The sequence below is a fragment of the Halichoerus grypus genome, chromosome 11, assembly GCF_964656455.1.
Source record: "Halichoerus grypus chromosome 11, mHalGry1.hap1.1, whole genome shotgun sequence".
Lineage (NCBI taxonomy): Eukaryota > Metazoa > Chordata > Mammalia > Carnivora > Phocidae > Halichoerus > Halichoerus grypus.
Window position 1 is genome coordinate 75,627,717 of NC_135722.1, and position 13,663 is coordinate 75,641,379.

Sequence of the window (13,663 nt, forward strand, 5' to 3'; positions counted from 1 at the left end):
TTTTTTACCTGACTTCAGTAATCTTATTTCACTCTTCTTATCTCCACCAACTGCATAAGTCTCAGTTTCTCATACCCTCATTGAACTAGCTTTGTCATTCTGATGGTCCCTCCACTAATCACTTAAATGAAACTTTGACACAGGCCAAACACTTTCCTTTCTTTTTTTGTTTTATCGTGGTAAGAGCACTCAACATGAAATCTATCCTCAACAGAACTTTAAGTGTTCAATACAGTATTGTTAACAATAGGCACAATGTTTCACAACAGATCTCTAGAATTTATTCATCTTGGATAACTGAAACTATATGCCAGTTGAATAGCCACTCCACACTCTTCCCTCCTCTCAGCCCCTGGCAACCACCATTCTAGTCTCTGCTTCTTTGAGTTTGACTATGTTGGATATCTCATATCACGTAAGTGGAATCATGCAATGCTCGTACTTCTGTGACTGGTTTATTTCACTGAGCATAATATTCTCCAGGTTCATCCATGCTGTCACATATGGCAGGACTTCCTTCTTTTTTAAGACTAAACAATATTCCATTGCATGTGTATACCACATCTTTTAACCCATTTATCCGCTGATAGAAGTTTGAAAGGTTGTTTCCACGTATTGACTATTATAAGTGATGCTGCAATGAATATGGGAGAGCAAAAATCTCTTCAAAGTCGTGATTTCAATTCTTTTGGATAAATACTCAGAAGTGGATATTATGGTATCGTTTGATAGTTCTATTTTTAATTTCTTGATGAACCTCCATACTGCTTTGCACAGAGGCTGCACCATTTTGCATTCCTAACAACAGTGCACAAGGGTTCCGGTTTCTCCACATCCTCACCAACTCTTATGTTTTTATCTAGGCATTTCATAGTTTCAGGTCTTAAGTTCAGGTCTTCAATCCATTTTGAGTTGATTTTTGTGTATGCTATAACATGAGGGTCCAATTTCATTCTTTCATATATGGATATACAGTTTTCCAACATCATTTGTTGAAGAGACTCTCCTTCCTCTCTTGTGTATTCATAGCACCCTGTTGAAAATCAGGTAACCATATATGCATAGGTTTATTTCTGGATTCTGTATTCCGTTCTATTGGTCTATATGTCTATCTTTATGCTAGTACTATATTGTTTTAATTATTGGGTCTATGTAATACATATTTAAATCAGGAATGTGATGCCTCGATCTCTGTTCTTTCTCAAGAGTGTTCTGGCTATTCAGGGTTCTTTGTGGTTCCATATAAATTTTAAGATTGTTTTTTTCTATTTCTGTAAAACATGCCCTTGGGATTTTGATAGGGATTCCATTGAATCTGTCAATTGCATTGGGTAGTTTGAACATTTTAACAACATTAAGTCATAAAACTATAAACACAGGATGTTTCCTCATTTGTGTATTTTTAAATTTCATTCAGTGTTTTATAATTTTCAGTGTACAAGTTTTTCATCTCCTTAGTTAAATGTCTTCCTGTTTATGCTATCATAAATGGGATTGTTTTACTAATTTCCTTTTCAGAACTCCCATAAGTCTACCAGCACATTTCTCAGCAGAAACCTTGCAGGTCAGAGGGAGTGGTATCATATATTTAAAGTGCTGACAGGAAAAACAAAAAAACCTACCACCAATAATACTATACCCAGCAAAACTCTCCTTCAAAAATGACTTTCCCAGAGTGCCTGGGTAGCTCAGTGGTTAAGTGACTGCCTTTGGCTCAGGTCATGATCCTGGAGTCCCGGGATCGAGTCCCACCTCAGGCTCCCTGCTTCTCCCTCTGACCCTCTCTCCTCTCATGCTCTCTCTCACTCTCTCTTTCTCAAATAAATAAATAAAATCTTTTTAAAAAATGACTTTCCCAGACAAACAAAAGCTGAGGCAGTTCATCACCGCTAGACCTGCCTCAAAAGAAATGCTAAAAGGAGTTCTCCAAGTTGAAACAAAAGGATGCTAAACAGAAATGTGAAGCATATGAAAGTATAAAACTCACTGGTAAAGGTAAATATATATACAATACAGAATACTGTTAATACTGTAATGGCAGTGTGTAAATCACTTTTAATTCTAGTATAAAAGTTAAAAGAAAATTATTTAAAATAACTAAGTATTAAAATATGCTAGTGGGTACACAATGTGAAAAGATGTCAGTTGTGACATTAATAACACAGAGGATGGGGAGAAGTAAAAGTGGAGTGTTATTATATGCAATTGAAGTTTTTGGCATAAAATAGACGGTTACAAGACGTTTTATGTAAATCCCATGGTAACCACAGGAAAATACCGCTTTTTAAGAGAAGTTTGTATTTAATAATTTAAAAAAATATATAAATAAAAATAAAAAATAAATAAAAATTATGATTTGCCACCTTTGAATTCATATACCATTTGCTGTCTGTACTTCTAACTTGGCATTTGGAATGTACCGCATGTCATTACTCATTCTCTTATTTGTTCCTGATAGCTCATCTGCCCTAAGCTTCTTAGAAGCAGGACCGTGTCTTATATGTCCCTGTACATCTCAGCTTCATGTGAACTCTCTTAAGTCTTGTAGCTATTTGCTTTAGTTACAACCTACAGATCAAGAGGAACAAAGTTTTGCTCAAAGCAAAGATTAAGAGAATACAATTAGTTATAGAAATACATGTGTCTTGGTCTTGGAAAACTGTTGACATCTCACTACCAAACCTTTTCATATATTTCCTCAGTAGTTTGAAATATTCTTTCACTATCTCTCTCTTCTTACCAGAATTATCCCCACTTGTCCATAGGGCAGACTTAAGATTCAAAGATGCCAGTTTCTCTGGGAAGTCTTTCTTAAACGGCCCAGACTAACTTAGTGCTCCCACTGTACCCCATATATTCTCAATCAGAGTACTTAGAACATCTTTTTAAAAATAATAGTTGGTTCAGTTGTTAGCTCCATGAAGTCAGAACTGTGTCTGTGTTGCTACTGAATCCCAATGCTCATTGTGCAATAGGCACTCAGCTGAAGTTTGCTGAATAAGTGGTATCTCCTGGTTTCTATTTCCCTCTGCAACATACACTATTTTTCTCTTGCTACCAACTAACAACATTTTCATCCTTTCCCTATAGTTTTTACTGAACTCACAGTATGTGCTACCTTATAAAATCAACTTTGCCAGTATCCTGATTCTTCTGCTGCTGCTTACAACCTTCACAGTGTCCTTTGGCCCTGACCCTTCCTCATGACTATTCTTTCCCTATACTCTCAGTTTTGGATCCTGATTCTAGTAATCTTCCAAGGCAAATTCCAGATAAGGAGAATCTGGTTTGTCCATCTCCTCTTCTCATTAGGCCATATTATGGATTTGTTACATCTAGCTATGGCAGGGGCAGGGTTACATAGCATTACATATGGCTGTCTAAGTCCCTTCTTAGCAGGAGGCATATTTTTTTAGAAAGTGTTATAAGTGTAGCAACCATCATGATTGAAATGTATTGCACAATTGATTATGAAAGATAACTATATTATATTTTTTGCCAGTTGGTTTCTAAAAATGGATAATCTGAGATACTAAGAAATCAGATATTTTATCCTCACAATGTATGTTCTCAAGGTGGTAAAACAAGCCTGCCTTCTTTTCAGCACCTTAGGAAACTGGCACAGAGAATTTGACTGACTAGCTAAAGATAGCACAGTTAGTCAGAAACCTGTTTACCATGATGGGGCAGGGGTCTTAATCCTGGGTTCTTGCCACTGGGGCCTCTTCCATGTTTTCAGTCGGCTTCTCTTTCACTTCTCAGTATCCAGAATGCCTCAGAAGAGTTCCATTACCATACACTTTATGGAGAGAGTAAGAAACAAATGAGGAGGGGCGCCTGGGTGGCTCAGTCGTTAAGCGTCTGCCTTCAGCTTAGGTCATGATCCCAGGGTCCTGGGATCGAGCCTCGCATCGGGCTCCCCGCTCAGCGGGAAGCTTGCTTCTCCCTCTGTCTGCCACTCCCCCTGCTTGTGTTCCTTCTCTTGCTGTGTCTCTCTCTGTCAAATAAGTAAATAAAATCTTAAAAAAAAAAAAAAAGAAAGAAACAAATGGGGAAGAATGGAGATTACTGATTGGGAGTTGTACAAGTTTGGCTTCAGATGTCTGTGGTCAGCCTGAAGTAACACAATCCAATTCTTCCTACTCCCTTTGCTCTCAATAATGAATAACCAAGGCTATTAAGATTGAGCAGAAATTTCTTTGCATTTATTTTTCTTTTGACCATGAAAAGTCTCATTGGGGTGTTGCCATGGAGACCATGATGTCATAAGCAACACAATGTACTGCACTGAAACCCCAGAGAATCAAAGACAGGGCTTGATGGAAGCATTTTCTGGGCTGGTTTATTGCACTTAACAAGAAAGTGGAAACTTGACTTGAGAGAGAAAAACATTTCTAAACGTTGCACACTGCTTGGGGTCAGTTGATGTGGTCACTGAAAACTCCACAGAAGAAAGTGCCTGTACAGTTCAGACACACTAAGAGGTCAGAGTGAGGGGGTGAACGGAGTGCATGACCAAACTGGCTGCACTTCGGACAGACTGTTCCCAAGCTGACATGGTCCAATTTTGGGTTACAAAGCAAGATCTCTCTACTGAATGTTTCAGTCATGTTGAAAATTCACTGTGGGATTTAATAAAAATAAGGAACCCTTAGACTAAATAAGTCAGAATTGGTGGGGCTTAGCAGAGTTTTGTATGCACAGGACTGCGTGAGTTATGGTCTTCTTCAATGTCAGGTGTTGGACACTGTTCCATGTGCTTTCCAACTCCAATTCCCTTCCTTTACACTCAGTCCTCACCACCCGAGGTATTTCCTAGCTCACCATCAGAGGTGGGTTTTTTATTTTGTTGTGTTGTGTTGTTTGTTTTGCTCCAGTCATCGTATAAAACACAACTTTGCACAGAAGGAAAACAAAGCAAAACAAAACAAAAAACACAATCCTAAAGGAAAAAGGATGAAGAAACAAAAGGGACCTGAAGACAGACCCCTGGGAGTGATAGAATTGAAAAGCTGCAGGATTGTTTACTAAAATAGGTGTTGAAAATGATAGATGTATATGATGAGCAGGTATATAACTGTCAGGGAATCAGCATATTCCTGATCTATTCTGAGATTATCTCAGATATATAGAGTGGTGCTAACTTTCAATTTAAGAGTTTTAACCTCTTTTGAGTCCCTGAAATTCTACATGGAAGGGATTTTAAAGCATATGGGATTATATCAAAGTAGATTTGCTATAATAAAGAACTCCCTTTGTGAAGACATGTTCATTTCTTACCTTTTTGGGGGGAGGGGAGTGAAATTCATATAAAATTTATCATTTTTAAGTGAACAATTCAGCAGCATTTAGTACATTCACAATGTTGTACAAACACCACCTCTACTTAGTTCCGAAACATTTTTATTACTCCCAAAATGAAGCCTTGTATCCATTAAGCTGTCACTCTCCAATCCTCCCTCCCTCCAGCCCCTAGAAACTACCAATCTGCTTTCTGTTTCTATGTATTTACCTTTTCTGGATATTTCATATAAATGGAAACATACAGCATGTAACCTTTTCTGTCTGGCATCTTTCACTTAGCATAATGTTTTTGAGGTTCATCTTCATTATAGCATGGATAAACCTTCATTCTCTTTGTGACTGAAAAATATTTCATTATATGTATAAACCACAATTTGTTCATCCATCCATTCATTTGTGAACATTTGGATTGTTTCTATTTTTTAGCTATTATGAGTAGTGCTGTTGTGAACATTTATGTACATGTACTTGTTTGAGCCTCAGTTTTCTGTTCTATGGGTCTATACCTTGGAGTGGAATTGCTGGGTCATATGATAATTCTATGTTTAACTTTTTGAGAGATTGCCAAACTAGTTTTCTCAGTGATTGAACCATTTTGCATTCCCATCAGCAATGTATGAAGGTTCCAATTTCTCCACATCTTCGCCAACATTTGTTGTTTTCCACTTTTTATAGCCATCCAAATGGGTGTGGAGTGATAAGTCATTGTAGTTTTGATTTGCATGTCCCTAATGAATAATGACATTGACTATCTTTTCATGTTTGTTAGCCATTTGTATGTCTTTTTTTGAGAAATGTCTGTTCATGTTCTCCTATTTTATTAAAGTTCTACGTTACCTGCTTGTTTTTTTAAATTTCTATTAAATATCCAGAGTAAAAGATTTCCTTGTCATCTCCTAGAAGTGCTTGCTTTCCTCTTCCCACATCCTTTTAGCTTTATTCTTTAATAACTAGGTAACTGATGTCAAACCATGCAAAGAATAGGGAACAATCAGCAAAATAATTATTGGGTGTGCCCTTGAGAAGGAAAGAAATGATTCTACCACTCTCTCCTGCTTTTTATGCTTCTGTGTAAGCCATTCAGCCATGTTCAAATCCCTGCTCTCCGGGCATCTTTCCTATTGGATGAGGTCACCTAAACTCGATTTCAATTTCTACGCTGTTGGATATTGGTGCTGGTTCTCATAGAAAAATTCTCTCATTGGACAGTGAGGTAATGGAGGTCAGAGAAGCAATAGTTGCCTGAATTATATAACTATTACCAGCAAGCTAGGACTAGAATCCAGGCCTCTTAATTCCTTTATCTGTGTTTATTTTACTTCACATCTCTGCCTCCACCCTGCATCAGGAAGAAGCAGAAGGCAGGAAAAGTCTTCACTGGGGAGTGTTGGTAAAAAGTGAGAAAAACAAGAAATCTCTTTCATGTCATTATTCTTCAAGAGTTACTGGCAGGGGGCAAGAGGTGGCAGTGAGGATTAAACAGAATTTTTGCAGTTTCATGGGTTTTCCACTGGAATGCCTTGATGAACTCCAGCTGTTTCATCATCTGGGCATGTTGAGATTTTTTTTTCTGTTCACTGTTTATTGCATGCATACAACATAGAAGGGGATGTTGTATTCTGCTGTCTCACTGCCTTCACTTCAGTTGAACCAATAATTTCTCATTGCAAATATGGTGTATGTGGGTGATACTTTCTGCCAGTGGAAACCTGTAGCTGAAAAACACAGGGCAGGCCATAGGGAAGCAATCAGAAACATGGTTTCCCTCCTTCTCTTTTCTGCACTGCAGAAGGCAAGACCTCTCCCCCCCTGAGGGGACATGGCCTATGCAGTTGCTGCCTGAGAGGCCCTTATCCCCTCAGCATCCACTCTGAGTAAGGCCTAGAAGAGCACAGACCTGGGAGTCAGATAAGTGAGGTCAGAGTTTGGCTCTCAGCTGTGCTAGCGACTAGGTATTTGACCTGGGACAAGTCACTCAAACTCCATGAGCTTCACTTTTCCCACCCATAAAAGGGGAATGGCAGTATGCATCAACTCTTATAAAAATAAGATGAGATATTGTAAGTAAAATATTAATCATGTACTGTACATATGTATGTACATATACATATACTGTCTAGAACATAGTATATGCAAATAAGTGGTGATTCCACTTTCACTTTCTTTTGCTTCAGCCCCTGCCCTCCTGACCAACTGAGTGGACAGACAGCACACCTGAGCTCTAAGTATGTGAGGGGAAGGACTCACATGGCATGGCCTGCATTATCTGGACCACAGGAGAGCAGTCCCTCCCCAGCTTTGCCTAAGTCCTGAGACAGCTATTTTTTAGTCCTCAGCTGCCATGACCCATCAGCAAAAATGACTAAACCAATCCTTCCCTTGCCCAGACTCACTTTATTCAAAGTCCCATTGGATTCATGAACTGTCTTTCACTCTACTGGTGATGGAAAACATCTGCTTTTGTCAGGTAAGTGAAAACCTACGTATCAATAGCAAGGTTGGGAGAGTTTCCCTAATTGCATTCCAAAGTTTAGTATTTAACTCTAGGTTTTCTATTATTCTATATCTTAACTTCAGGATTCCCATCTCATCACCTTAAGTCAGACTGTAAACTTCCCAGAAGGAAGAGATGCCTTATATTACAATATTCTCACATTGTGTCTAGCACTGTATATTCAAGAACCACTTCTTTACTTCACTGAGAGCCAATCTGGGTAGAGATTAAATGTACTCCAAGCTAAAAGAATTCATTGGATAGTGGTAAAAGGTTGAAGGTGAAGCTGTAAGGGTAGGCTTGGTCCAAGTATGTAGGACTGGATAGATTTTTAACTTGTAGGTGAAGGAAATAACATTAAGGAGTTAAATGAAAAGAAACAGGAGCTTATCTTTACTGAAATCCTGGCAACCTACAGGTCTCTTCCACAGAACTCTTTAGTGTTTCCTGTCTATGGCCCTGATTTGGCATATAAGCTCATTAGACTAGTTATCATTTTTTGCATATGTACCTTAGCCTTGAGCTGTTAGAGACTAAGAACCATATCCTTTTGATCTTTGCATCCTGCATGTCTAGCACAGTGCTGGCCACATTCTGAATGCTCAATAAATGTGGTAGTTGATGGTGATTGGCATATTCTATCCTTGAAGTTGAGGTGACATTGAACGCCCACCAAAGCTTGGAAATAAGGTTTCTCTCTGAAGGTTACACCAATAAATCAGTTCTTGATGGATCTGATCTGTTATCTCTAGAAAACACTTTGTAAAACATTGTGTTCTGCAAGCAAAAGATCAGGGACAGGAAAGTGAATAGCTGTATTCATGGGGAAAAAAAAAGAAAAAAACCTGAAGCTTAATCAATGCTATTATTTTTATTTGTTTTAAAGAGAGAATGTGTGGGCACAAAGAAGATGGTGTACATGGAGCCTAGAAAAAGGAAGGCCAGAGAGTCAATGTTAGTTCCACATTGTTCTGAGTGGAGAAACTGACAGGGCCACCAGAATGTTCTCTGACATGGTGGTGTCACTGTTCTTTGAGCTGCCCCAGGGCCTGGACTAGAGTATCTCGGTTTTTATCACTAGCTGTCAGTTCCATCCAAGAAGAGGCTGTCTAGTTTATCATGGTGTCCTCAGCATCTATCCATGGTGCCTGACATGTGACAGATACTCAAATACTTATTGAATTAATGAATATTTCTTTTTAAAAAAAATTTGAAAACTTCACTCTCCTTTAGGGTAACTTGAAATTAAAACTAATTATATATATAACTAGAATCAAATCTAAATAATTACAAATTGCATGTTTTTTTTTTTCAACATTATGCATCTCACCTCCTCCTGGAAAGCCTTACTTGCTATCCCAGGAAAGCAGGCCTCTCACTCCCCTTTTCAAATGCCACCATAGGTCCTTTAGTTTGGGAACCACCGGTTTGGATGTCTACCTGCTTTCCTCTGAAACTGTGCTCATCAAGGAACCTCTGGATCATTACAGTATTTTGTCATTTCTAAGAAGTGATGTATATATTTCCACACTTCTTTGTTTATAACATTCAGAAGTATCTTCTAATAAGCATATTTAATACAGTACTGGTTTTTCAAAAAATGGTTGTTTTCTAAAAAACAGTGGTAATTAATCCATGGTGTAATCTAATTATCAGTAACATTTAAAAATTACAGAAATATAGTAATTCAACTTCTTTTGTACTTTAATACCAGGAACAGGGGGCATAGATGATAGTTCTATAAAATCCAGAAACTGGAAAGAAATAGCTACTTTATAAATGAATAATTCAAATTCCGATTTACATAGCTACCTCTGAGAGTTCTATTATCTTGATTAAGCCTGAGAGCCTGGTCCAATCTGAGGCACTGAGCAAACTGAGTTCCTAGTGACACAGTCTGTTTCCCCCAATGACCAGTGAAGCCTCTCTGGGCACTCAGGCTTCTTCTTTCCTCCCTCGTATCAGCTTTCTCATATTAAAGCATGGCAATCTGATTTGGGCCTAAAACTCTTCTATCATAAGTAGGCAACGTAATAGTTATTCCCAGGGCCATCACTCTTGAGTACAAGGGGAGTCGTAAGATCAGTAATATAGTAATTTTCTCTCAAAATCTATTCAGTGAACATCCAAACTACACCCTCCTACTCAAAATAAACCATCTCCAAGTATCCCACCATCTGCCACCTGCTTCTTGTACATTTCCACCTGATGCCGCATTCCTGATGCTGGGTCACCAAGGTTACACCCCCAAATGCTCCGATGACAGCTGGGTGCCAGTGCTGTCCCATGGAGAATGCCCATGCCATCTTCACTAGGAAATGCTTCCGCCAGATCCAGAGACCACAGAGCAATAAATAATAATTTGCATCATTTTAGGTTCATACTGTGACTCTCAGTGACACAGCTTTTATTTCACTCACTCTTTATTTTTAAATCCCTCTTCTAAAGACCATCAAACTTGAAAAGTACAGTACTGGGATTCTGACAGTCTCCTCATCCCCTAAGCTCTCCCCCTTAGTTAGGATCCAGGCTGTGTTACAAAGAAACAAATGGTGCCTTAAGTAAGATAAAAGTTTATTTCTAGCCTTGCATAATCCAGAGGTAAGCAGGTCTGCCATCTTGAACATCTGGATTCATATCAGTGTCCCAGGCCCTTGCTTCAGTTGTCACTGTGGACTCACTGTTGGGGGAGAGGTGTGGGTGGAGTGATGGCAGCCAGTCCCTTTCTTCCTCAGTACAAAGCTTGTGCATCCTGACTCTGTATCCAATCGGGCAGTTCCCTCCCCATCCAGTATAATGCCAGAATAGTTAAATGCCAGCTATTGTTTTCTAAGGAGTCGAGATATTTTTCTAGTTTTGTCCCTGATGCATTGTCACTGCCCATCCAGTTCTTGTTCCCCAAGCAAAGAGATGCCTGGAAGGCCTATACACTTAAAGGTGCTCAGACTAATCTGAATTAGGCAAATCTCCATAGCACCCACTTAAAAGTAATGAGAATCGGGAAAGGAAAGCGGAATAAAACAGATACTAGGAAACAAATTCATTTTATTTATTATTTTATCATTATTTATTATCATTTTTTTTATACATCATGGCTCTGCACTTGGCATTGGACATACAGGTGAATTAGGCAGGCATGGTTTCTGTGCTGGACATCTATACCCACTCTCCACTTTTCTCCACCCTCCCCTCTGCTAGATGACATCAGTGGGCATCCTTGTCCTTGGGTTCCCAGCAGAAATTGGAGAGAGAAGGGAGAGTGAAGTAGGAGGTATCTATGACCCTGGCTCTCTTCCTGTGAAGTCAGCTTGAGTTGGAGTGTCCTTCAATCAAAGCACCTGTTCCACTCAGAAGGTCCCTCTGCATATGATTCTTTCACTCCAGCTTCAGGGACTGCTCCCTTCTCGGAAGGGGTAAGAAAAGGGAGCCCCAAGTTCTGATGTATAAATAAGGTGATTGCATCATCCAAGATCTCTAAGATTCCTTTCAGCTCAAACACTTCCCAGCTCTAATGTTCTATGGTTCTATACAAGAAAGTAAACAGGAATATATGGTATTTCCTGAGAAGTAACAGATCACATTTTGGTAAAACAAAATAGTCACTGTTTTTACAGCCCTGTATGGTCTTTGAAGGCATTTCTTCCAATTGTTACTCAAATCACACAACCCTGAGACACAACAATATTTACTGTGTTCCTTTTGCATGTGAGGAAAGCTTCTAACAGGCTTCCCTAAGATGGTGCTCCTTTCAGAGTGTTTTCTACATGGCATTAGAGTGACATGTCTAAAAATAAAGTCTGCCCCTATCTCTTACTCAAAACCTTCAATGGCTCCCCATTGCTTACATGATAAGGTACAAGCACCTTGTCGAGTCATGCAAGGCCCTACTGCTTCCCCAGCCTCATGACCCATTGCTGCCCGCCCCCCGTACTCTATGCTTCAGCAACCCCGACCCATTTGTAATTCCCCCCCCACATTTTGTTGTAGGAGGAGAGAGAAGAGAGAGAAGTGTTACTGGAAACAGAAGTAAAGAGCATTTGAGATCGAGGAAGTACTCAGCAGGGTCAAGAAAAATCTGGACTGGAATGCTTTGATAGTTACGGGGCACCAATGGCTTTGGAGAGAGCAGCCCTGGGAGGAATGAAACAGAAGTGGGGAGTGGGCACAGCTCTGTAGACGACTCTGTCAAGGAACTTGATCTGTAGAGGAAAAGAAGCAATCCAGTTGTAAAGAAAAAGCCAAGGTAGACAACAAAAATTTTTAAGTTACAGATTTAGGATCATATTGATTGATTGATGGGGGAAAAACAACTGAGAGGGGTACATTGACAATAGCAAGACAAAGGCCACCTTTATGAGCAACTTGTTGCCATCATCAAGTCTTCTTTGAGCAGCCCTGCCACGTAACCCCAAACTAGGTGAGGGGCACTGCTTCTTCCACAAGATGCTGTGAATGCCCTGTCATAGCATCTATCATACTGAATTAAAATTCTCTATCTGTGGATTTCCTCATCTCATACACTGTAAGCTTACTGTTGCTGCCATCACAAATGCCCATAAAACAACAAAAATGTATTGTCTCCCAGTACCGAATGCCAGAAGTCCAATATTGGTCTTATGGGTCTAAAATCAAGGTGTCGATAAAATTGTGTTCCTTCTGGAGGCTCTCGGGGAGAATCCGTTTCCTCACCATTTCCAGCTTCTAGAGGCTGCCCACATTTCTTGAGTTATGGCCCTTTCCTCAAATCACTCAGACCTCTGCTTCCATTATCACATCCCCTTCTCTCTGACTCTGATTTTACTGCCTCCCTCTTTCTCTTATAAGGACCCTTGTGATTACAGTAGACCCACCAGATAATCCAGAAAAACCTTCCCATCTTAAGATCCTTAACTTAACCACATCTACAAAATCTCTTTTGGGAGGATTGGGATGGGATTGGGAGGATGTCACAGATTGGGAGGATGAGGATGCGGAATTTTGGGGGGCCCTTACTGTCTACCACACCCTTCAGGGCAGGTCCTGTATTAATCATCCCTGTATCCCAAATACCTGGATAACAGTATATGCTCAATCAATGTCCATCCTCTTTTCTGTCTACTCTTTATACACTGCTCTCATGTATTCTTTTATTTGGTTTGCACAGTTACCCTACTAAAGGGAAAAATGTTATCATTTAGGGGAAAGTACGCTAGATTAGAAATAAGAGATCTAGGTCACTAGTCCCAGGATCCCCATTTCCAAATGGGCAAACTGAGGCTCAGACCATTAAATTACTATGTCATACCCAAGTGGTTAAGTCTAGGATTTGAAGCCCACTCTCTTGTCATCTTTGTGCACTGTTTTATCAGCCTAGACGCAGGTTGCTTGACTATACTGTGAAGGCAGGTCAAGGTCCTGATCAGCACCTTCCACCAGTTAAAGGGGGTTAGATGGGGTGGTATTTGTAACAGTCTTGAATTTTCCAGAGGTTATGTACGTTGGATTTACTGAATCAGGAACCCTAAAGAAGTTATGCTTTGTTCTTACTGAGTAATTTTCCTTTTACCTCATTTGATTTCCAACTGTTTATTTTCCTAAGGAAAGAATAATCCATGAACTTTTGGACCTTCTGGTGCGAAACATAGGCCACACTTCCCTGTATTGTACTGTTTGTGTAATTCCTGACATTGGTACAAGCCTCCATCCAGATGAGGCTGTTTTATGTCCTCTCTGGAAATTTCCTCTGGTGCTCAGGCTGCCTGTGGTTGGCTGTGCTGGGTCACAGGCAGGAATTCTGGCTGAGGTCACCATTGCACGTTCCAGCTCTTTAAAGCTTTGAAGGCATGTCCGCATATCTTCCCAGACAAAACTCCCACCTTTGCTCCT